Source organism: Leucoraja erinacea, chromosome 5, assembly GCF_028641065.1.
Source record: "Leucoraja erinacea ecotype New England chromosome 5, Leri_hhj_1, whole genome shotgun sequence".
Classification (NCBI taxonomy): domain Eukaryota; kingdom Metazoa; phylum Chordata; class Chondrichthyes; order Rajiformes; family Rajidae; genus Leucoraja; species Leucoraja erinaceus.
In genome coordinates, this window is record NC_073381.1 from 51,240,017 (window position 1) to 51,266,849 (window position 26,833).

Here is a 26,833-nt window from a genome sequence, read left to right on the forward strand (position 1 = left end):
ACAGACCCCAGTTTGCATTGACGGTGCCAAAGTAGAGAAGGTTGAAAACTTCAAATTCCTCGGAGTCAATATCACCTGGACCACCCATATTGCAGCAATGACCAAGAAAGCACACAGACGCCTCTACTTACTTAGAAAGCTTTGGAAGTTTGGCATGTGTCTCACTAACTTCTACAGATGCACCATAAAACATTTTATCAGCATGCATCACAGCTTGCTTTGGGAACAGCTCCATTCGAGACAGCAAGAAATTGCAGCGAATTGTGGAAGCAGCCCAGACCATCACACAAACCGACCTCCCTTCTATTGACTCCATTTATACCTCACGCTGTCTTGGCAAGTCCAGCAATATAATCAAGGATGAGTCGCACCCTGGGCACTCTCTCTTCTCCCCTCTCACCATCAGGCTAAAGGGTATAGAAGTGTGAAAACGCACACCACCAGAATCAGAGACAGTTTCTTCCCAGCTGTTATCAGGCAACTGGATCATCCCACCACAACCAGACAGCAGTCCTGAACTACTATCTACCTCTTTGGTGACCCTTGGACTCTCCTTGATCAGACTTTGCCGGCTTTACCTTGCACTAAACGTTATTCCTTTATCATGCATCTATGCACTGTAAATGGCTCGATTGTAATCATGATAGACACAAAATGCTGGAGTAACTCAGCAGGACAGGCAGCATCTCTGGAGAGAAGGAATTAGTGAAGTTTTGGGTTGAGACCCTTCCTCAAACATGATTGTAATCATGTATTGTTTTTCCGCTGACTGGTTAGCACGCAGCAAAAGCTTTTCCCTGTACCTCGATACACGTGACAATAAACTAAACAGAACTGAGAATCACCGGGATATCAAAGAACTAATTAACTACAGACAAAAGATGTTCCTGAATTGAAAGCTCCACCTTTATTCGCAGGGAAATAAACAGTTCAATTGGCACATGAAGGCAGAGATGTAACAGAAACCCCTGGACAGATGGTGGGTGGAGAGAGTATAGGAAGCTCAGCAACTGATTCATAGCCATGACATCCATGAGCATCCAATGCTGCAAAGACGCAGCCGACTGAGAACCAGGAACAGGGTAAATGGAGGAAGAGGCAGTTAATGCCTGCTGAAAGGATAACTCTGAGGACCTCCTCAATTTTGATTCAGTTCTTGATGTGAATGACCTTTCGTGCCACCAAACAGTGACCTATTCAGGCCAGCCTAACTGCTGCTCCTGACTGACAAACTGTGTTGCTGCTTTTCCTCTCAGAGATGCAGCGCTCACTTCTTTGAGGCCAGTTTTCTTGCTGCTTGCCAGTGATCTGAATCGTGTTCACGTCACCAGTGGAGCAGCTGATGTGTGTGCCAATGAGCCGGCTCGCTCGCTCACTGCAGTAGCAAAGATCTGCATTCCTTCGGCTGCTAACAGAAGCCTTCATCTGTGCAGAACCAGGCTGCTCAGGAGACTATGACAAAGAATCAATCTCTCCCAGACCTCACAGGCCCTGACAGCAGAGTCACCTTCACTCTGTGCATTTTGCAGCAGCTATGTATTTTTCAGAACCCCGGCTTCACTTTGGCATGAAACAATATGATAAAGAATAGCTCACATTGTCATAAAAAAACTGCACGATAAAGCCTGATGAAATATGATCATAACTTAATGTTATATCTAATTTTAAAAAAAATAAAGTTGGTGTTTGGTTACCTTGTAGGAAGCTGAGAACATGTACGGTCAGGCTTATTTTGATGGCTTGCTATGAGATCACGTGGAGGTTAAGGAGAGGAGGCAGTTTTTTGGTGGGATGAAATAAGTTTGACCAGATCTCAAATGTCTTCAGCTCTCATCTCTGTACCATAACTAGGTATTTGCGCCATTTGCTTCTTGGTTTATTTCATCAGCAATGTCGTGTGAAAAGTCGTGCCATTTTCCAGCACATCAACAGCAAGTTCTATGCAAAGTTATGGAGTGGACAATAAAACACTTTATCACAATGTAAAAGAGAGTGGATGACATATCCTGGACCTCCTGGTCTTTATTTTTAAGGCTCCTGGATAAATTGCTAATTTTTCATCAATGCCTTGTATGTACTTCATAGTGGCAATGTTTCACAGCAGTGGTGATCATATTAAATTATGATATTTAGTTTAGTTTAGTTTAGAGATACAGGGTGGTAACAGGCTTTTTGGCCCACTGAGTCCACGCCGGCCAACGACCCCGCACATTAACACTATCCTACATACTGGGGACAATTTTTACAATTTAGCCAATTAACCTACAAACCTGTACATCTTTGGAGTGTGGGAGGAAAACGGAGATCCCGGAGTAAATCTATGCAGGTCACGGGGAAAATGTACAAACTACGTACACCCATAGTCAGGATCGAACCCAGATCTCTGGCGCTGTAAGGCAGCAACTCTACCACTGTGCCGCCTCAGGGGATGGCCAAGGGAGTAGCCAGGGGAGTGGCCCATGAGCCAGGAGCATAGTAGGAATCAATTTATCTTCCCCTCCTGTTATCCTCTCCATTGCCCCAGAACAGGAACTCCCATGGTGGAAGCAGCATGTAACTTTGTAAATGGACTGCGGATTTGTAAATGGAGATTTTATGATTAATACACAAGGGTAATGGTGTTAAATTTGGATCACATTTGCTCCATGAGTGCAGTCATTTGCTTTTTTAAACTTGGGAAAGGCAACAATTCTGTAATCAAGCTTCTTCTTAGTCATTTCTCCTGACCTACTCTCAGGTCACATAAACTTAGCAACAATTACAGATCTGCAGGTTGCAACAACAGACTATGCTATGACTTAATTAAAGCAATAAACATTACAACAGCACAGCAAAGGAAGAGGCCCTTTTAGGCCAAAATCCTCAAACGTCCTCCCTAATAGCATTGTGGGTACAGCCACATCTCAAGAAGTTCAGTGGTTCAAGAACCAGCTCACCATCATCTTCTCAAAGACAAATAATGATAACTCGGCCTGTGATCTCACGCCATTCTAACAAATATACAAGCCTGTCACGACTAATGACCAGGAAGAAACCCTTTGGTAAACTCATATCCAAATGTATCTGCTTATTCATTCAAACTACTCTAAAGCAATTAATCTGGGAAGACTATATACTGTAATGGTGAATAGCCTCAAAATAGTTTGTGAACCACCTTCAGAAATCCTTACATTCATTCATTCTGCAACAAAAAATATAATGTGCCTTACTTTTACAAAGAATAACAGTGATTCCAAAGGATGTCCTTAGTTGTTGCTGTAATTTGAGAGTTATAGAGTCACAGAGTCAATACAGCATGGAAACTGCCCTTTGGCCAAACTTGTCCATGCTGATCAAGATGCCCCATCTAAGCTGGTCCCATTTGCCCATATTTGCTCCATATCCCTTTTCTATGTTTCTATGTTTCTAAACATTTCCCATCTACAGTATGTGCCCGTCTTAATGTCTTTTAAATGATGTTATTGTAGCTGCCTCAACTATTCCCTCTGGCAGCTCGTTCCATATACCTTTTGTTCTCATGCGTCTCATTTTTGATCACAGCACATAGAGCAACAGGATGGCTGACTAAACAGATAAACCTCCGACATTTTCGCCACCTCCAATGGGATCCCACCACTGGCCACATATTTCCCTCCTCCCCTTTCGGTTTTCCGCAGAGACCGCTCCCTCCGTAACTCCCTGGTCAATTCGTCCCTTCCCAACCCAAACCATCCCTACCCCTGGTACTTTCCCTTGCCACCGCAGGAAATGCTACACTTATCTCATTACCTCCTCCCTCGACTCCATCCAAGGACCCAAGCAGTCTTTCCAGGTGAGGCAGAAGTTCACCTGCACCTCCTCCGACCTCATCTATTGTATCCATTGCTCTCGGTGTCAACTGCTCTACATCGGTGAGACCAAGCGCTTGCTTGGCAATCGTTTTGCCCAACACCTCCGCACAGTCCGCATTAACCAACCCGATCTCCCGGTGGTTCAGAACTTCAACTCCCCCTCCCATTCCATATCCGACCTTTCTGTCCTGGGCATCCTCCATGGCCAGAGTGAGTCCCACCGCAAATTGGAGGTGCAGCACCTCATATTTCGCTTGGGTAGTTTACACCCCAACGGTATGAACATTGACTTCTCCAATTTCAGGTAGTCCCTGCTTTTTCCCTCCTTCCCCTCCCCTTCCCAGCTCTCCCACAACCCACTGTCTCTGCTTCTTCCTTTCTTCTTCCCTGTCCCCCGATCCCCACATCAGTCCGAAGAAGGGTCTCGACCCGAAACATCACCTATTCCTTTGCTCCATAGATGCTGCCTCACCCTCTGAGTTTCTCCAGCATTTTTGTCTACAAACAATATCCTTAATTCATTATCCCTATTCCAGGCACCTACCTGGGAACCAGAGAAAACAACTATGAGTTAAACACAGGCTGGAGGGACTAGAGTAGCATGTTGGTCGGTGTGGGCAAGTTGGACCAAAGGGTCTGTTTTCATGCTGTATGACTAACTCTTTTACACTATTATTGACTATCGACCAGTGGCACTAACGCCGGTGGTGATGAAGTGCTTTGAGAGGCTGATCATGGAGCAAATCAACTCCTACCTCAACAAAAACCTGGACCCACTGCAGTTCGCTTACCGCCACAACAGATCAATGGTGGATGCGATCTTGCTGGCCCTCCACTCCGCACTGGACCATTTGGACAACAAAAACTCATATGTCATGCTGTTATTCATCGATTACAGCTCGGCATTCAACACAATCATCCCCTCCAAGCTGGTTACCAAACTCGCAGAACTGGGTCTCTGCGCATCCCTCTGCAACTGGATCCTTGACTTCCTCATCCACAGACCACAGTCTGTTCGTATTGGTGGAAATATGTCAGCCTCGATAACAATCAGCACGGGAACACCTCAAGGCTGCGTGCTCAGCCCCCTGCTGTACTCACTCTATACCCATGACTGCGTAGCCAATCACAGTGCGAACTCCATCATCAAGTGCGCTGACGACACCACTGTTGTGGGACGTATCACTGATGGGGATGAGTCAGAGTATAGAAGAGAGATCGAGCAACTGTCCATATGGTGCCAGCACAATAACCTGGCCCTCAACACTAGCAAAACCAAGGAACTGATTGTGGGTTTGGAAGGAGTAGGAGGGGGACCTACAGCCCCATTTATATCAACGGGTCGATGGTTGAAAGGGCCAAGAACTTCAAATTCCTGGCCGTGCACATCTCTGAAGATCTTTCCTGGTCCGAGAACACTAACGCAATTATCAAAAGAGCTCATCAGCGCCTCTACTTCCTGAGAAGATTACGGAGGGTCGGTTTGTCAAGGAAGACTCTCTCTAACTTCTGCAGGTGCACAGTCGAGAGCATGCTGACCAATTGCATCGTGGCTTGGTTTGGCAATTTGAGCGCCCTGGAGAGGAAAAGACTACAAAAAGTAGTAAACACTGCCCAGTCCATCATCGGCTCTGACTTTCCTTCCATCGAGGGGATTTATCGCAGTAGCTGCCTCAAAAAGGCTGGCAGTATCATCAAAGACCCACACCATCCTGGCCACACACTCATCTCCCTGCTACCTTCAGGTAGGTACAGGAGCCTGAAGACTGCAACAACCAGGTTCAGGAATAGCTACTTCCCCACAACCATCAGGCTATTAAACCTGGCTCGGACAAAACTCTGATTATTAATAACCATTTTCTGCTATTTGCACTTTATCAATTTATTTATTCATGTGTGTATATATTTATATCATGGTATATGGACACATTTATCTGTTTTGTAGTAAATGCCTACTATTTTCTGTGTGCTTAAGCAAAGCAAGAATTTCATTGTCCTATACAGGGACACATGACAATAAACTCAATTGAACTATTATTCTTATCCATTCCATCAGCTGAGACATAAAGGAACACTTTTTGTAATGAAGAAATGCTTGAAAGCGCTCACATATAATTCTATACATACTTCTGTCTCATGGCCTAAAAGGAAGCAAGAGTATTAGCACCTGAGTGTTTTAATTTCTAGAAATAACTTGGTGAGACACTTCAGAATGAATTAAGTCAGCTACACAGTTGATGGTAAAGGTCAGAAATGGCAAACAATGGAGAGAGCATTGTGTTACACACAGTATAGTTGCTGAAAATTTCATGAGCATTCCTACAGCATGTAACAGCATGGCACACAATTCCACAGTGTGCTTAGCACAGAAACTAGTTCTGCAACAGAGTGAGAAGATTTCCCATGGTTTTCAGTGTTCAGCAGAAGTATTTAAGTGCATTTACTGAATCATGTGTTTTGAAGCTCCTTAAAAGAAATAATTCCCTCACTACAACTTCATAAGTATTTAAATCATCACTTTATCTATTTTTTCCCTATTAATAGAGCTATCCTACATCCCACACAATATTAATGCTGCTTGCTTCCCCTTAGAGGAGTAGTCCGTAAACCTGCTAGACTGTTTCCCATTTATGAAACTGCACATATTGGAGCTTTGAAAATAAGTGTCCTTGAAAGTCAGGGATGTTGCAAATGCTTTGGGTAATAGTTTTTATCAGGTTGCCCATGTGAGAGGCCAGTAGCACAAGTCATTGCCCACTGCCCTGCCTGAGGCACTGCTGGTAATAGGCAGGGCACTATCGACTGTGGCACTGATCCTCGATCTGAATCCATTTTCTACTCCTCTTCCTTAAATTGAAGAACATTGGAACTGCCAAATCCATTTAGCTGGTAGAGTGGCACAGCTGGTAGAGCTGCTGCCTCACGGCACCACCAGTGACTTGGGTTCTATCCTAACTTCAGATGCTGTTTGTGTGGAGTTTGCACATTCTCCCTATGTTTCTTCCAGGTGCTCCAGTTTCCTCCCATGTGATAAAGATGTGTGGGATTGTAGGGTTACATGGCCTCTGTAAATTGCCCCTAGTATGTAAGTGAATCGGTACAAATGTGGGAAGATATAGAACTAGTGTGAACGGGTGATCGATGGTTCGGTATGGAATTGGTGGTCTGAGGGCCTGTTTCTATGTTATACTTTTCAACCAATTCAATCATAAAAACACAGCTCTATATAGGTGATAGATAGTGAGCAGAAATAGGAAATGTATACGCCACGCAGTTCTTCAGCCGGTCGTGCTATTGAAGTAGAGCTTGTGCTCCATACTACTTGGTAAATCTTCTGATTGGAAATATAATTCTCTTAATGACACAAGTTCCATCCACGCAGCATCCACAGAAGCGGGAATAGACCATTCCAGCATTCTAATGGCCTTTGTCAGAGGAAGTGCTTGATCCTCATTTGCCAAGCTGTGAGCACCTTAGGAAAAACATAGCATTGATTCATTCAAATGAAAATGAGATTTTTCCAGTAAAAAATTGACTTGTTTTAATTATTAACCACCGGCAGTAGAGTTAGAGATTTTATCCGTTGCACCTTTCGTCTATTAGAACAGCCTACAGAACAGCACGGCATGGGAACAAGCTCACTGGCCCACAATGCCCATGCTGAACATAATGTCAAGTTAAAGTAATCGCCTCCGCCTACATGTGATCCATATCCCTCCATTCCCTGCCCGAAAGCCTCTTAAATGTCACTTTTGTATCTGCCTCCACCTTCACCCCTGGAAGAGCTTTGAAGCGTTACTGAAAATACTTCAAAGGCCAGGGTATGTCACTCCAATTAATTCACCGAGTTTCTGCTAGAGAAGAGGAAATAGAATTCCAAGATCTTAAAAGTTGAATCCATTTCCACTGGATAAGGAAAAATGTAACAAGAGGTTTGCAACATGATCAGATGTTTTAATAGATCAAGAGGGCATCAATTTGGACCAAGAAAAATATTTTATTACCTTTTAAATGAAAATTCAGAAGTGAGTGAGGTTTAGTAATATAGTGGAAAGTTTCATGAAGTGCCAGCCTTTAACTCTCAGGGACTAGAATTGTGTTCAGTTTGGGCCACCCTTCTAAAAGAAGAATGTTGTTAAGCTGGAAAGAGCGCAGAGAAGATTTTATGAGGTTGTTCCCAGGACTTGAGGGCCTGAGCTATAGGGAGAGGTTGGGCAGGCTAAAACTTTATTCCTTGGAGCACAGGAGGTTGAGGAATGATCTTAAAAGTGTATAAAATCACGAGGAGAATAGGTAGGATGAATGCACAGTCTTTTACCCAGAGTAGGGAAATCAAGAGCCAGATGACATAAGTTTAAGATGAAAGGGGAAAGATTTAATAAGAACTTTTTCACATTTGGACAAAGACATTTGGATAGGGACATGGATAGGACATGTTTAGAGGGATATTAGAGGCATTATTGTTGGCAGGGGAAGTTGAACCAAATGGCCTATTTCCATGCTGTATGACTCTATGACTAATATAAAGAGGAGGAGGTTTGACTGCAGGAATTCAAAGTCCTGCTTCAACAAAGAACAAGTACACCCATGTTAAGATTCACCAAATAACCAATGCTTCCTTCCATGCTGTACGCCTCCACGGCTCTGTGATGCACGTTCTCGTACTTTGCTGCAGAATCCAGTCCATTACTTTTTGAGAAATAATTATCCGCAATGCTGTAGGATTGCAATCTCTGTGCAGGAGGTTTTATGCGGCAAGAAGACAGATTGAAGATTTAGATATGAATGTCACTGAGCCTGATCTATGGCACCACTGATTTTCTAGGAGTAATGTGAATCAGGCAAGCTGACCTCACACCACGTCTCTGATCTTGTCTCCAGCTGAGCGAGATTTCATGCTGGGAGCAGCACCACAATTTCATATCCGGAACAAACTTTTCTGTAAATGTGAAGGAAGACTTCAAAAAATTTATTTTTAGAGTCACAGGGTCCTTGGCCAATGAATCCATGCATGTGACAAGTATGGTGAAATGCAGGTACAATGAAAATCTTGCTTACATCTGCATCACAGGTCCCTAGACTTGGACAATGAACAAAAACATGAATTATTCATAAATTAAGTATGAAATAAATTATATATAAATTCTGCAAAACAGTGAGAAGTAAAAGACTATGCAAAAAATTACAAGGCATCAATGCAAATCATGTGTATATACATTTTTGAAGCCTACAGAGCTAAATTCCTAAGAATTAGCTTTTGCAGTTGTGCCCATTTTCAACAGGCTCTCAGGTGGCACTTCCATAGAGCATTCTGAATGATGAGGTCCAGGGGCTAAAACTATTAGGAGTTCATGCTTTCCTATAAAATGAAGTTAACAACTGACATCAGTAATTACAATGCACATGGGGGAGTTGATGTATCTGACACAACAATTTTTATTTAAAGGCACTTAGAAATTAGATTGTATAGCACAATATTTTGTTTTGTGGCATGTGATTCAATTTCAATGAAAAATCAATTGCACATTTAAATGGAAAACTAATGCAAATTCCACATGAACTGCCATTTTCTGTGAGTCCCACATTTCAGTTCTGAGATCCTCCGGAGTGACACATCTGCTGTTGAGATCTGTTGGTTCTCCAACTTCTGAATGAACAAGCTTCTTCCTCTCTTCTACAGTGAGCATTATAACCCCTTGAGCCCATACAACCAGTGACGCGACAATCCATAAGGAGTTAATGAATCCAGGACAGTCTTCGTGCATCTATTCTCCACGTTGTCTTCCTTATGTTGTGCATCTCCAGAATGCATGAAATGCCTTGATCACAATTTTTTTTTAAAAGTGAGCAGGAATGTAGTTACAAATGTCATCAATAGATTTGCTCAGTCTATCGGTGAAAATTGGATGTGTAGAGATGTTTAGAGATATACAGTAGCATGCAAACAGGCCCTTTGGCCCACCGAGTCTACGTCGACCATCGATCACACTAATTCTATGCTGTTCGCTTTCTCGTTCACTTCCTACACATTGGGGATAACGTTTTTGCAGAGGCCAAATAACCTACAAATCTGTGCATCTTTGGGATGTGGGAGGGGACCAGTGCACTGGGAGGAAACCCATCTAGTCACAGGGGGAACATGCAAACTCCACAGAGACAGCACACTGGATGAGGATCAAACTGGTGCTGTGAGTCTGTCGCTCTACCAACTGCGCCACTGTGCTGCCTGTTATATAATGTGATACGTTAATGTAGTAACCATGGAAAAAAAAAATCACTGGACCATACATGGAGGAAGTTCAGGTATTCCTGCACCCTATCGTAGCTGCCAACTCCCACCACCACCGGGCCCTGTCCCCTGCCCATCCCATCCCCCCTACACCTCCCATTAACCAAAACTGTTAAATATTCTCAACTGCTGCCCCAGCATACAGGAACATTAAAATCCAGTCTTAGATATCTGCATCTACTGAGGCTGAATTTTTTAAAAAATCAATTATTGGATATATTGCTTTTAACTTGAATCTCTTCTATTTATTATGGAAAACCATTAAGGAAAAAATGATGACAAAGCAGCTGAATGGACAACTTTGTCCAGCAATTCTGATGAATTTTACAAATTATAATGAAATTAGAACATTAGAGTGCATTGATGGAATTTTAGAAGATCAATCAATGATTGGTAAGAGGACATAAATGTAATTCAATTAATGAAAAGTATAAATTAAGAAAATGTTCCAGCCATGGCCACAGTGATTAAGTATTATGTGACCAGCAGAGATAATTGGTTGTCAATGAAGGAGCTGGAAATAAGAATTTATTTAAATATCTTTGGTGAATATATTCTGTATTTCCAATTAAGCATTTGTGAAAATACGTGCTTAAATGCAGGAGTACTACCATTAGAAATAGCCCTCCATGTTCCAGTTATTAGTATTGTGTTATAGAGAGACACGTGGATGTGCAGCCAATGGCGGGATATGGATCACATGTCTGCAGAGGAGAGTGGTTTAATTTTCCATTTTGTTCAGCACAGACATTGTGGGCCAAAGGGCCTGTTGCTGTGCTGTACAGCTCCGTGTTCTAATATCTAAATACATGTAATTCTCCATCTTGAATATATTAGCAAATTGAGCTTCCTTTGTATTATTGAATAGATAATTCCAAAAATTAATAAATCAATAGAAGAAACTTCTTCTCATCTTTGTACTGAATGGCCAACTCGTTTGACTAATCTCCTGTTCTGGACACCCAGGCAACCAAAACATCAATTCTGCACCCATCCTATCAAGCTTTGTAACAATTTTGTATATTTCCATGCCATTACCTCTTTTAAAATCAATAGAGTAAAATCTTTGACTGTTTAATAACAAACCAGCCATCCCAGGAATCAATTTGGCAAACCTTCACTACACTCCCCTCATGCCAAATATATATTTCCTTTGGTAAGGAGACCAGACGTGTACACAACCTTCCAGATGTGGTTTCATGCAGGACCCCATATAATTGGAGAACAACATTGAGGCTCTTGAACAATTCTTGCAATAAGGGCTAATGTATAACTTGCCTTCCTAACTGCTTGCTGAAACTGCATGTTAAGTAGTACAAGACCGATTCTTCTGGACATCTACATTTTCCAATCTCTCATTGTTTATAAAACAAATATTCAGCCATACTATTTTTCTACCAGATTACCTCACATATTTAACATTATATATTCCATCTGCCTTGTTTTTCCACATTCACGTATCTTGTCTATTTCCCTGAAGCCTTTAACTTAAATTTGATATCTCATCCAAATCATTGATATGGATTTGGAACAAATGTGGCCCCACTCTGATGTATTCTGCACACCACCAATCACACCCACCCAATCCATAAAAGTTATGTTTATTCTTACTCTGGTTTCTGTTCATTATCCAATCTTCAATCCATGCTAATATATAATCTCCAATACCTTGCTCTCTAACCTGGTTTCTATTTTTGTTGGGCAACCTGTATCACACCTTATCAAAGGCCTACTGAAAGCCCAAATTCATCAGGACAACTAATAAATCCTTAAGGGCCTGTCCCACTTGGCGATTTTTTCGGTGACTGCTGGCGTCATATCAGTGTCGCCAAAAGATTTTGAACATTTCAAAATCCAGCGGCGACAAAAAAATCTTGCGACACTTGAAAAAACACCGCGTGTTATACGTCATCACGCCAGATCACCGCCACATCATACGTCAATTCGGCGCGTCATGCCGCATCACACCTCGTATTTTTCGTGACCTGATGCGTCAGTCAATGATGCCGGCAGTCGTCGGAAAAATTGCCAAGTGGGACAGGCCCTTTACTTATTCTGTTAGTTACAATCTCAAAAAAGTTCTTAACAGATTTATCAAAAATATTTTGCTTTCATAAATCTACCTTGACTCTGCTCAATACATGGGCTCCCCGAGTTATAGGAGACCGAACTTATGGAAAACTGACCACGCAAATCCTCCCATAAATTTTTGAAAAGCCTAACAAAAAATAATAATAATGTTTCATAGTATTCACTAATAACTAGTGAACAACAGAGACACAGCGGTAGAGTTGCAGCCTTACAGTCCTTGCAGTGCCATAGACCAGTGTTCGATCCCGACTACGTGCGCTGTCTGTACAGAGTATGTACGTTATCCCCATGACCTATGTGGATTTTCTCCGAGATCTTTGGTTTCCTCCCACATTTTAAAGACGTACAGGTTTGTAGGATTAATTAGTTTGGTAAATGTAAAAAATGGCCCTAGTGAGTGTAGGATGGTGTTAATGTGCAGGGATCGCTGGTTGGCTTGGACCAAGTGGGCCAAGAGTGTTTCCGTGCTGTATCTCTAAACTAGGTGTTGGATGGACCAGGTGTTTCCGCGCTGTATCTCAAAACTAAACTAAACTAAACTAGATTATGCCATATGCTCCATTAGTTTAATTATGGGTAGTGATATGGTTTAAAAAAAAGCACAAGATATGTGATGAAATAGTATGCAGGTCGATACAGGAATTGTTCATTGGTGACTTAGGAAAAAGTTGGTTTAAGGATCGTTGTCAGGAATGGAACCCTTATGCAACCCAGGGACTGCCAGTATTATTATTTTTGAAGGGCTTAGTTATTACTTCATTAATAATAGATACTGACAATTTCCCTACTGCTAATGTCACAATGAGGATGTTGGGAAGAGTGTTCACTTAAAGGCTTATTAAAAGGTCTCATCTATAGAACGTATAAGTCATCAGCAATTGTAGCCTTTACTCTCTATTTCTAATTGGCCCCTGTAAATGGTTTTTGCATGCAACCTATAATGTAGCTACCTCAACACCACTAACCACGCCCAGCCATATCAGTATAACTGTAATATCCTCCCCTTGTTCCTCCCTTTTGGTTCCAGTACGCCTGAAGGCTAGATGCAGTCAGTGGTGGGACTTGTGTGACATGTGCTTTAATAAAAGACTCAGTAAAGGTCACAGTGTGTCAGACTGGACTCCTTTACATGGTGTCAGCAAGTTAAACGCGCGCCTCCTGTTTATCGGTTTTTATTTGTCCCTAGTGTAACTAGTGTTTAATATCCTATTGATATGGCATCCTCATGCCGAAAACCCTCTCCCCTTGTCTTTGACGCTGACATTGCGGAGCGATGGGCTACTTTCGTGATGGACTACAAGCACTTCGTCAACATTGTGCACCGGAATGACCCAGATGCGGTCAAAGCTTCCCTACTGCTGAACCTTGCTGGTCCCAACGCCATGAAAAGAGCTCAGGCTTTTATCTACAATCCAGCGGTCCTGGATGACAACGGCCGGGTCATCAAGCCGGCCGAATCTGCCAATGACCCGGTATGTCTCTTACGCAAGTTTGCGGAGATTTGTGATTTGCCCTCCAACCGCATATTGGAGCGGGCTCGGTTTTTTACACGGAAGCAGCAGCCTGATGAGCCTGTTGAATGTTTTATCGCTGACCTGCGCTACCTTGCTCAGCGGTGCCGTTTCGAGACCATGCGTGACCAGCTCACCAGAGATATCCTTGTCACCGGTATGCTCGATCAGAAGCTACGTGCTGATTTACTGCAAAGGCCTGACCTCACCCTGACTCAGGCAATGCATGCCTGCCGCATTGCTGAAGTGGTTGCCCCGCCACATGGGCAGCGAGGATCTGACAACCGAGCTATAAATCTGACTGGCGTTGCCATGCCACGTCGCACGCAGGACAACTTTCGTCCTCCGCCGCGGCCCATTCATGCACCTCGGGTCCTGTTTGCCAAGAAGAGTCCCAATTGCAATTATGTCCACTCCATGCAGTCCCAGTGCCCAGTATTTGGCAAAGCTTGCAATTTCCGTAGGAAAATGAACCACTTTGCAGCTGCCTGTCGCTCCCGTGGGAACGTTCCCCCAGCTCCTAGACAATTCTTAAACAACCTTCAGCAGGTTGATAGTGAACTCGATTCCCAGTCTTCTGTCGACACTGCCCCCGACTCTGAGCCCAGCATTTCCATGGGAGAAACCAGTGTTTACACTCTCCTTCATAGCCGATCTCGCCTCCCCGATCCCTCTGTGCTCATTACTGTGAACAACAAGTCCTTCTCCGCGAAGCTGGATACGGGGGCGAAAGTGAATGTTATGTCAACATCCCTGTTCAACCAGATAAGAAATAATGAGCTGTTGACTGCTGATCGCTCTGTATTGCGTGCTTATGGGGGAGAGGAGCTAACACCTGTGGGGAGGGCCACCTTCCATTGTGTGCTACAGAAATCATCCCGTGACCTGTCGTTCTTCAGTCTGGACTGTGACTGTGTAACTCTATTGAGCAATCAAGCCTGCCAGGATCTCGGTCTGGTGTCTTTCGACCGTACGGGCCACGAAGTGCAGGCGATGCTGAATCCACTCTCCGAGTACCCTGACCTCTTCGACGATAAGTTGGGGATGCTGCCGCTTGTGTACAAGATCGCAACTGACCCCTCGGTAGTGCCTGTGATCCATGCCCCACACAGAGTGTCGTTTTCCATGAAGGGCAAGGTGGAAGCCATGCTGAAGAACATGGTTGACATGGGGGTGCTGGAAGCCGTCAGCGATCCCACCGAGCGGGTCTCCACCATGGTCGCCACCATGAAGGAGGGTAAGAACGAAATACGGGCGTGCATCAACCCCAAGGATTTGAATCTGGCAATTAAACGCCCCCACTACCCTATGAGGACTGTAGAAGATGTTGTTGCCCCGGTCGGCCAGGCCATGGTGTTTTCCGTCCTCGATGCCAGGAGCTCGTTCTGGCAAACACCCCTGGACAAACGCTCCTCGGACTTAACCACTTTCGGCACACCCTTTGGCAGATTTAAATTTTTGCGGATGCCGTTCGGCATCAACTCTGCTAGCGAAGTGTTTCAGCGCTCTATGGAGCAACTGTTTGCGGGTCTGCCGTGTGCCATTATTGTGGATGACATTCTTGTTTATGGGAGGGATGCTGCTGAGCATGATCGCCACCTCCGGCGGATTCTAGACCGCGCTCGCCAGATCAACTTAAAGCTTAACCCGTCGAAATGCAGGTTCCGGGTAGCTGAGGTACCCTATGTTGGCCATGTTTTCACGGCCCACGGGCTAAAACCTGATCCACAGAAGACCAACGCCATCTCCGAGCTGCCTGCACCGACAGATGTTACCAGCCTGCAGCGTTTCCTGGGCATGGTCAACGATTTGGGAAAGTTCATCCCCGACCTCAGCGAGTTGAGCGCACCCCGGAGGCAACTGACGAAAAAAGACATTGCCTGGTCCTGGTTTCCGCAACACCAGCAGGCTTTCGATTTCCTCAAAAAGAAGCTGATCAGCACGCCGACTCTTAGATTCTTTGATTTACAGCGTCCAATTGTAGTTACGTGCAACGCTTCCCGTTTTGGACTAGGTGCTGCCTGCCTGCAGCTCTATGATGATGGCTCGCTGCAGCCCATTTCCTATGCCTCGCGAACCATGACGGACACTGAGCAGCGCTATGCACAAATAGAGAAGGAGCTTCTGGCGGTTGTGTTCGCCTGCTCCAGGTTCAAGGACTTCCTTTTCGGCACCAGGTTCACTGTCGAGACGGATCATCAACCCTTGGTGACGATCCTCAACAAGCCTATCCACATCGCTCCAGCCAGACTACAGCAAATGATGCTGCAGCTCCAGCGGTTTGACTTTCAAATCGTCTACAAGAGGGGCACTGAGATGCATGTGGCTGACGCGCTGTCCCGGGCCACCCGGTCCTCCTGCGACAGATATCCCTACGAACAGGAGGACCTGCAGGTACTCAATATTAACTTTGTTCCTTCTAAGCAGCTGCAGTGCCTGGTTGAGCACACCGCCAACGACCCCGACCTGCAACAGCTCGCTGCTGTCATCCAGCGGGGGTGGCCAAACAAACGGACTTCGTTGCCTGCTGGAGTCCACCCTTTCTTTCTGGTTCATGATGAGCTTGTGCTCCGGGATGGAATAATCATCGAGGGTCACAAGGTGGTCGTCCCCGCCTCCCTGTACGACTTGTACTACAACGCTGCCCACATGGGGCATCCCGGAGCCGATGCCACTGTCTCACATGCCCAAGAACAATACTATTGGCCTGGGATGTCAAAGTACATTAAGGCCCGTGTAGCCTCCTGTCCTGATTGCAACTCTCTTGCCCCACATCAACAGCGCCAGCCACTTCTGCAGCAGCCTGTCCCTGCCATGCCCTGGACCTCGCTGGCTGCGGACATATTTGAATGGCGTGGCAAGCAATACCTAGTGTTGGTCGATTCCTACTCGAACTGGTTCGAAGTGGACCTTCTCCCTGCTATCACCTCTGAAATGGTTATCAGTAAGCTGCGCAGACACTTCGCCACTTTTGGGTCCCCGGTCCGTTTGCAGACCGACAACGGCCGTCAATTCACCAGTGCAGAATTTAAAGCTTTCGCTGTGAAGTGGAACTTCACTCACTACACCAGCAGCCCTGAATACACGCAGAGCAACGGCCTGGCTGAACGTGCTGTCCGCAGTGCCAAGAATTTGTTCGAGCAGTCTCGTCTCTCCAATAGTGACTTCTACCAGGGTCTGTTAAACCTTCGTAACATTTCCAGGGACACTACCATGCGATCCCCTGCCCAACATCTGATGTCCCGCGTTCTTCGCACTCCGATGCCGATCGCCCAGCAATTCCTCGTGCCCAAGGTCCTCCAGCCTGTTGCCGTCTAGCAACGGATTGCTCAGAGGCACGAAATCCAGCGCCGCTCTCATGACAAGTCCTGCCGCCCTCTACATCACCACTACTGCCTGGCCAGGTCATCCGCATGCAGACAGCCACCGGATTCTCCCGACTCGCAACCGTGGTTGGGGTGGACAGTTCACCGCGGTCCTACTTGGTGGACTTTGAGGGAACTATCTACCGCCGTAGCCGCCAGCACCTGTTGGCCGTTAACGAGCCTAAGCCTCCTCCTGCGGTTCCATATGGTCCTCCATTGCGTGTCGAGCCTCCCATTACTAACTTCCCCTCAGCTCGCTGCATGCCCCGGTCTGTCCGCTTGCCGCGGTCTCCTCCCTCTGCCCTTCCGGGGTTCTCCACCTCTGCCCGCTCATCCCCTGCCCACTCTCCTCTTTCTCCACCGGCATCTGTTCATTCTACCCCTCTCCTTCCCCTGGCTCGCCTGTGCCGGTCGGGTCTCCTTCCACATTCCCGACTGGGTCTCCACCCGCGTTCTCCTTCCCAGCTGTTCCTGCTCCTCCTCCTCCTTTCGGGTGGGGAGGGTGAGGGTGCCATGCGCACTCGCTCGGGTCAGATTGTTAAACCTCCAGTCCGTTACGGTGATTTTGTTTAGATTTGCAGATTTTGTATAACCACCCTGCCAATGTTATAACGTCAATTTTTAATTTCTACGGGAAAGGATGTAGATAGTTTATGCATGCAACCTATAATGTAGCTACCTCAACACCACTAACCACGCCCAGCCATATCAGTATAACTGTGATATCCTCCCCTTGTTCCTCCCTTTTGGTTCCAGTATGCCTGAAGACTAGATGCAGTCAGTGCTGGGACGTGTGTGACATGTGGTTTAATAAAAGACTCAGTAAAGGTCACAGTGTGTCAGACTGGACTACTTTACAGCCCCAAACTGAGCAGGCAAATTAGAGCCAATGACCTTGGTAGGTTTAAGTCATATACAGACTGCAGATTTATAAGGACAACAGGTTTTCTTCCCTGATGTTTTTTACAATGATTTAGTTCTTTCATGGTTACTGAAATTATTGAAAGATATGCAATTATCTTTAAATCCCAGTTTTATTTAATTCCTCGACTGCCATGGTACAATTGATTATGGATCAACAGTCCACAATTTCAAGTCCAGTAATTTAGCCAGTATTTACAACTTTTTATCTCTTTATTCTGCTAAATATCTCCCACAGCTGGTTTTGTACAGTCACCAGCAGCATCCTCGACCTTGATATCTTGTTGGCCATTCTCTGTGCTCTGCACTGCCGATGTTGATACCATGTAACGTGGCAAAGCTTTAAAGCATGCTTATTATTTAGTAATCAATTACTAACCTATTCATGTAGTGTTTCAGATTTAATTAATCGAAGGAAACAATCAAAAGTAGAATTCTGAAAAGCACCTTCTTATTCAGACAGCAGTCAAACTCATATGACTATTCCACAAAGCTTTACACTGCTTCCATCAAAATGATCATCAATCACCAAATGGCAGCTCCCTGCATAAGTTGACATGGATAACAATAGCATTACACCATCGCAGTAAAGCTACTACAGAGCTTGGAGGAATCTTCTTATTATGAAATGTTTGCCGACATGAGACTCCGATTCTCAGATTCTGTTGTGGCAGTGTTTCTCATTTTTCGTTATGTTCAGTGACTTTTATAGACTCTTATAGAAACTTACAAAATTCTTAAGGGGTTGGACAGGCTAGATGCAGGAAGATTGTTCCCGATGTTGGGGAAGTCCAGGACAAGGGGGGGTCACAGCTTAAGGATAAGGGGGAAATCCTTTAAGACCGAGATGAGAAAAACATTTTTCACACAGAGAGTGGTGAATCTCTGGAACTCTCTGCCACAGAGGCTAGTTGAGGCCAGTTCATTGGCTATATTTAAGAGGGAGTTAGATGTGGCCCTTGTGGCTAAAGGGATCAGGGGGTATGGAGAGGAGGAGAGTACGGGATAGTGAGTTGGATGATCCGCTATGATCATATTGAATGGTGGTGCAGGCTTGAAGGGCCGAATGGCCTACTCCTGCACCTATTTTCTATGTATCTATGTATCTATGTAATATCAGTGTTCGTAAACAGAAAATAAGCTTTAATTTCTGGCTGGATTTAGAGAGTGCTCAGTCACTACAGTTTCACATCATCCAAGGCATGAGAAGTGAAAAGTGCATGGCACATGAACACTTTCCTAACTTGTCTACCCACTATATCACAGCGTGCACTTTAGTTCCCCTTCCCATTCCCTCATTGTACTTTCTCTCTAGAGTGAGACCAAACGCAAATTGGAGGAACATCATCACATATTTCGCTTTGGCAGCTTACAGCCCAGTGGTATGAATATTGATTTCTCTAATTTCAAGTAACCCTTGCCTTCCCTCTCTTTTCATCCCTCACCCACCCAAGTCGTACTAGCTTCAAAGTCGTCTTGCTGAGCCTCATTGTCTGTGCTCCTTCTCACCTAGGCATCAGCTAACAATCAGTCTGAAGAAGGGTTTCGACCCGAAACGTCGCCTATTTCCTTCGCTCCATAGATGCTGCTGCACCCGCTGAGTTTCTCCAGCATTTTTGTGTACCCTCAGCTAACAATGGCCTGTTTCCTTTATCATTCATTCATTTGTTATATATCTCTCTATATCACTATCTATATCTCTCATTTCCCTCTCCCCTGATGCTCAGTCTGAAGAAGGGTCTCAACCCAAAACATCACTTATTCCGTTTCACCAGTGTTGCTGTCTGACCTGCTGAGTAACTCCCACCTTTTTTATGTCTATCTAGAAATATCTTTAACATCTTGGGCCCCCATCAATATTGGTCTTTAATGCCATACAATTTCATTTTGCTAATGGTCTCAGGTGAAAAAACCTCATTAATTGGCATCACAAAGTAATTTAAGCAACATGCTGACACTCTATTATCTGCCAAATTATTAACACCTTTAAAAAATTCAATTAAGTCAGAAAGCTCCATGCTGCCTTTTTCTGATCAGTGTTTTGCCATTTATCTGAAGAGGCTCTATCTCTCACACACAGGGTGGACATCTTCTGCGCATCATTCCCTCAGTGATAATCCTGCGTCAAACAGACATTCAAAAGAATTCATGACAAATGATTTTGCACTGACTCATCACAAAGTGATGGAAGGCTTCATTAGCTGTGTGTCTATCGTTGCCTCAACTTCCTCACCATTAACAAGTGCATGATGCTCAGTGTAGATTAACCAGGACAATTCAGCTCCAGGTGCCTCATCATTGACTGGGACTCAAAGACGGACCAGAGAGCTGAATGCAGAGTGAGGGGGGACTGATTAGACTGACAAATGAAGGAGCACCTGTGATCGAGTATGTTGGAACAAAGGAGGCCTAGGTAAGCTGTAGTCCCGAGGCACCAAAACGGGGAAAACATGCACGGACCTACTGCAGGAGTACCTCAGCCAAAGAAAAAGGAGGGCAGGCGGCTCAACCATGACTAAACATGGGAATTAGGGATAGTGTTAAATCAAAGGAAGAGGCATATCAATTGGCCGAGGAATAAAGTAGCACGCAAACAGAGGATGGGAGACATTTAGAATTTGAGGATAAGGGGGTACAATTAAGCGGGGGAACGAGAAGCATAAAATAAATCGTGCGGGGAATATAAAAAACTGACTGCAAAAGCTTCTTTAGATATGTGAAGAGGACAATAGGACCTTCGGTGAGGAAATAGGCCATTGGCCCTTCGAGCCAGCACCGCCATTCAATTTGTGATCATGGCTGATCATCCCCAATCAAGTACCCCGTTTCCTCCCTCTGCCCCCATCCCCAACTCCTCACTCAGTTTATCTTTAAGAACCCTATCTAGTTCTCGTCTTGAAAGTGATCAGAAAAAAGCTCCACCAGCCCGGAGGCAGAGAATTCCCACTAGACTTCCTCTCTGTGTGAAAAAGTGGTTTCTCATCTATGTTCTTAAAGGGCTTACGCCCCCTTATTCTTAAACTGTGGCCCTACTCTGGTTCCTGGACCTCCTCAACATCGGGAACAATTGGTCGCTGCTCATAGCGGTATGCAAAACCCTTAGTAAATCGTATATTTTTTGGTTTTTTTTTCAATAAGATCCTCCTCTGCATCATTCAGAATAAACATCCCTAGCCGCTCCATTGCTTCCTCAGCATATGAAGTCTCGCCATCCGCTTGGAATTTACTCATCTGTAAACCTAACGCAATGGGGGGGCACTCCATCAATAGCTAGATGTCCTTCCGCACATTAGGGGACGCAAAACCTGCACAAATCTCCAGGTGTGTTCTTCGCCTTGCACAACTGCAGAAGACCTCTTTGCTCCCTTACATAACACTCCTCTTGTTATGAGGCAAACATGCGTCATTCGCTTCTTCCATGCTGCTTACTTCATTGACTGAGGCAAGATCCCGCAGATCCTTCGTTTGTACCGTCCCCCTTTTTCCCAACACCATCATTTGGACTAAAAATTTGCTGCCTGTTGTGCTACAAGTGGATAACCCTACACATTTATCATCCTTAAACTGCAATCGCCATACTCACCGCACGTCACCCAACCTGTCCGTCTACCTGTACTCTCATACCATCCTCCTCACGTCACACTGCCATCCATTTTTGTGTCATCTGCAAAATTTGCTAATGTTACTTTGAATCCCTTCAGAAAACGATTAGTGGACGATAAATGACAGATCCGCTTACAGTCTGAACCAGATGACATTGTAATGGCAAACACGATTGCAGGCCATTTCTTCCGTTATTCCGAAGTACTTGGTTCTGTTCTCTCACTAAGGAAGACAACAGACATCTCCTGGAAATACAGGGGTACCAAGAGATCTAGTGGAGGGAGGAACTGAAGGGATGCCCAGCAGTCCAGGAAATTGTGTTAGTAAACTGTAGTGACTGATGCAGCTAATCTCAGGGCCTGATGGTCCTGCACTCCAGAGTACTCAAGGTAGGTGTGGCCTAGAGATCGTGAATGCATTGGTGATCATTTTCAATGTTTCTCTCGACTCCAAGATCAGTTCCTGGGGTACTGGACGGTTAGCCTAATGTTAAAACAAAACTTTTTAACAAAAGGAGGGTAGAGAGAAAACCGGGAAATTATAGACCAGTTAGCCTTTACATAGGTTGGTGGGGAAGATGCTGGAGTCGATTATATTAAAGTTGTGATAGCCAACGCATTTTGGAAAAGGGGGGGGGGGGCTAGTGACAGTATCGGTAAGTCAGCATGGATTTTATATGAAGGGGAAATCATGCTTGGACTATCTCTTCTGGAATTTTTTTGAGCAACATGTAACTAGATAAGTAATAATAAATAATGGATAGCCAGGTGGATGTGGGTGTATCTGGATCTTTCAAAAAGCGCTTCTGACAAGGTCCCACACAAGAGGTTAGTATTGCAAAAATTAGAGCATCATGGTCTGGGGAGTAGGGTATTGACATGGATAGAGAAACGGTAGAGCAGTACACAGGAAGCATAAGAGTAGGAAATAAAGGTCCTTTTCAGAATGGGCCGGCTAGTGACTAGGTGGGGTGCCGCAAGGCTGCAGTGGTGGGACCCCAGTTATTTCCAATATACTATTAAACGATTTAGACATGGGAAATTAAATGTGAACTTATCTCCAAGTGTACGGATAGACTTCACAAGTGGTAATGCTGGGTGGCAGGTGAGTCTGCGAGGAGGAAAGCTATGTAGGGCTTGTTAGGGTGACTTGGACAGGCTGGAGTGAGTGGGCAGACGAAGCACTGGCAGATGCTAGTAGTAATGGGGATATAATGTGAGGTTATCCACTATGTGGCAAGAACAGGAAGGCAGAGTATTCTCTGAATCGTGTCAGATTAGAAAGGGATTCTGGTGTGGCTTGTACGATCCAGTCACGTGAAAGATAAGCATGCTAGGTACAGCAGGCGTGAGACAGCTGATGGTGTTGGCGTTCCATTGCGAGAGATTTGAGTTAGGGAGCAAGGAAGTCCCTACTGCAATTGTACAAGCCCTGTGAGACCAGCACTGTATATTAAAATGTGTTCACTTTTGGTCCTTCCTAAATGAGGATAGACATTATTTTGCTATGAGAGAGTGCAGCGCAGGTTCACCCAGTTAATTCCGAGGGCATGGCAGGACTGCATATGATGAAAGAATGGGTCGACTTCTGGGCCTGTGTATCCACTGGATATTTTAGAAGGATGAGAGGCGAGATATAGAAACATATGATAATCCCTTAAGATTGAAGCTATGCTAGATGCCGGAAAATGTTCCCGATGTTGGGAGAGCCAAACCAGGGGTCACTTGTTTAAGAAAAGGGTAGGCCATTTAGACACTGAGATAAGGTAAAAACATTTTCACCCAGCTGTTGAAGCTGTGGAATTCTCTGACAGAAGGCCAGTGGATGCCATTCACATGGATGTTTCAAGAGAGAGTTTAGATTTAGGCTCTTAGGGCTAATGACTCGGGGATATATGGAAAAAGCAGTAATGGGGTACTTGATTTTTGGATGATCACCTTGATCATATTGAATGGCGGCGCTGGCCCGCTAGGGGCGCGAAAATGGTCTACTCCCTGTGCGCTATTTCTATGTTTCTATATCCTGTAGGCAGTATCCTGCTTCATCTTGCACGGGTAATGAATTTTCCGTTCCCGATCTTCATTCCTTTCTTGTGGAAGCCCTTGTATCTTTTACATCTGCAACTTTCTCTGAACTATAACACTGCCACTGTTTATTTTCTATTTTGCCACTACTTATGTGTGGTATGATTTGCCTGGATAACTGGATTAGACAGCATTTTCATTGGTTTCCTTGGTATATGTGACAAGAACAAACCAATCCCAATTACTGATCTTCTTAAGGTTATCCGAAAGTGGTATAGGGGGGAGGTATGATTTTATGGATGATTGCACGAATGGTTTCAATCCATCCGCAATCCTTCAGCCCAATTGTAGATCCTAATTCCTACAGGTTCAGATTTTTCTGAAACACCAGGTTCACGAATGCTTCGTTGCCACATACATCAGGCTCTGAACCACGTACAAACTTAATATCGCAATGTTATGACTGTCTTTGATTGCACTTTGACTTTTTTCCCTTAGTGTTAGGGTTTACAGTTTTTTTGTTGGTTTGTTATTCTGTTGTAGTAGTACTGTTTTTACAGGCCTGTCGTGCTGGCAAGTAAAATATAATTCTTCTGTTTTGTTAGTGTCACATAAACGAAAATTAAACACTTATTTCTAACTCTTGACTGGCGTATCAGATGCCCTTGGCATGCAGCAAGATCCAGGCAGCATGCAGGCATGGTTAATAAGTGGGTACATCGCTCACTCAGTCCCGCAACCGACCTCTCATAATGCGGAGGGGGACTGCTGACCAGTAATCTGCCACATTAAGTATTCGCAACATTAGTCACGTCAGAGGCGAGGATTCCTGTGGTGAGTTTTCAAACATCTCCTGACGTACTTACCTGGGATGACTTCAGTGCACAAACTCACAAAGAAAACTCACACACATGCAGGCTAAGCACTCACTGATGGAACATCCCATCAGCCTATCTAATCTTAATTCCTTCCTCCATTGGTGGCATAAGTACCTACTGTACATGTATCATTTACAAACGGACGGCGCAGTTACTCACGCGGGCTTACTCCTGTACGCATCTCCCATCGCTGGCAAACATTACCAACCAATGATGGCCCGACAAAGGCAGCAGCCTACCATGACCACCACTACTGTGGGTTTCCTTCAAGTACTACACATCGGCTCTCATGGAAACGTAATTGAAGGTCCCTTCTGTTGTCACTTCTGGGTTCTAAACCCCAGAACTTCTCCTCTTACAGGCACATAGGGTTTTTCAAACGCAGAAGGACTGCAGCAATACACTCTCGCCCCCGAGCTTTCCTCAAAAGCAGTTTATGATGTCCAGTATCAGACAAATGAAAAGCACATTTGCCATTGTTTACGTAAGTCTGCCCTTCTGTCCATTTACACGCGCTCTAAAGCTTGCTACGGCCCCAGATCCTAACTCCCATCAGCCTCACTCTCTGGCCATTATCTTGAAACAAACAATGAGTGAGATCCATACCTTTTGGCAGATGGCAGAGAGAAATTCCCCCTTCTAAAGGTGTCATAGTACAGAGAACCTGGATGTATGAGGTCGGGCACTGTAGGACTAGACTTTGTCAATAATACTGTTGTTTCATATCCGCAAATTCTGTCCCGTTTTTCTATGACAGAACCAAGCAAAGGAAGTTTCCGAGAGAGCTCAGGTGCACCAGAATAACCTGATTAATGGCCCTAGCAACAACCAGCAGGCATTACTGACATAACGTTTGAAAAAAACACAATTTTTAAAATCGATCTTTGCTTCTCCCAAGTAAGAGTATAAATTTAAACTAGAGAAAATTATATTAATCTGCCTCGAACCTAGAAATTAGAAAAACACCGACTCACTCATTCAAGCCATCTGTCCCTAATTAGTATTTTACTGCACTGATAAATCCACGACCACAGATTATTGCCTCTCCTTTCCTTCTGCTGAATATTTGCATTATAGGTTTTAATCTCCTTACAGTCATGATTTTCACGATCCTTGCAGACAGAGTAACATGTACGAAACACAGCCTATGAAGCACGGCTCATCAGCAGCAGCACACCTAGTAATTGAAATTGTGACTCAGTGCACAAAAAGATGTTTTTCAAACTCACTTTTTTATAAAGCCTGGGAGACTTTCCTCAGTAAAGACAGCAACTTGGTATAGACTGCGAATGTGTATGCTTATACTATTCCTCGTAAGTCAGGACCGGCCAAAAAGCACATCTTCCAAAGGCCCTGCCTAGTTGAGCAGCAATTATTCAGAAATGGAAAAGATACCAAAGCGTAAACTTTCTGATATTTTAATCACCCTAACTTCGCATCTGTGGCATCAGGGAAGTACATTAGTAAATAACTTGCGGAGACACAGCGAGTTAAACAGCTTCGTGGTCACGACCTTGGACTTCGCTTTATTCACATGGTGTGACAGGGGTAAATCCCAATATTTACTTTCGACGACGGGGTATTTTATCCAAACACGAATCACCACTTCTGTAAAGAGAGCTCACGCTTCTATAGCCACACCACCCGCCAAATGAGAGGCCCTCTTTGTCCCCTTAACGCGCAAATCATGGCCCTAGGTGACATCAACTTTTGAACTGAATCTTTGCTTTTGCAGGAAAATATATCATTCATTCAACAAGAATGGGTTGAATTAACAGTTTACTATCAGTGGGCTCGTGGCTGGTCATGAGGTTTAACAATTCACCTGGCAAAGAAGGACTCCATTCTTAAATCGAATCTCACAATTTGTCGGCTAAGTTAATCACAGCTGGGACTTTAGCTTAATAGCACGTACAATGGGAGTGTCAGAGATGAGGTTAACAATCAGATCAGGCTCGTGGATCTACAATGGTGTGAGCACTACTCCAGTTACCGAGTGGCCTACTCCTTCCTGCTCCTTGTCTGAACTTATTTTTTTTTATGAAGCACGGAAGGCTAAAGGCTATCTGAGTCCATAACCATATTTAGCGGAAAATACATTAGTGGAGCAGGACCATTGTATTCAGGTTTGAGGTGGTATTAGTTTTATTTCCATAAATCTCGATGACGAACTGTATTTGGGCTTAGCAGTAGACCGACAAGCCGAGAGTAACCATAGTACTATATGGCGCTTAACTGATGAATGGAACATGGGGAATCAAGGAGTTTTGGGGCCATGCCGATAAACCTCATACTGATGGAAGCTCTATGGTTTAACAAGT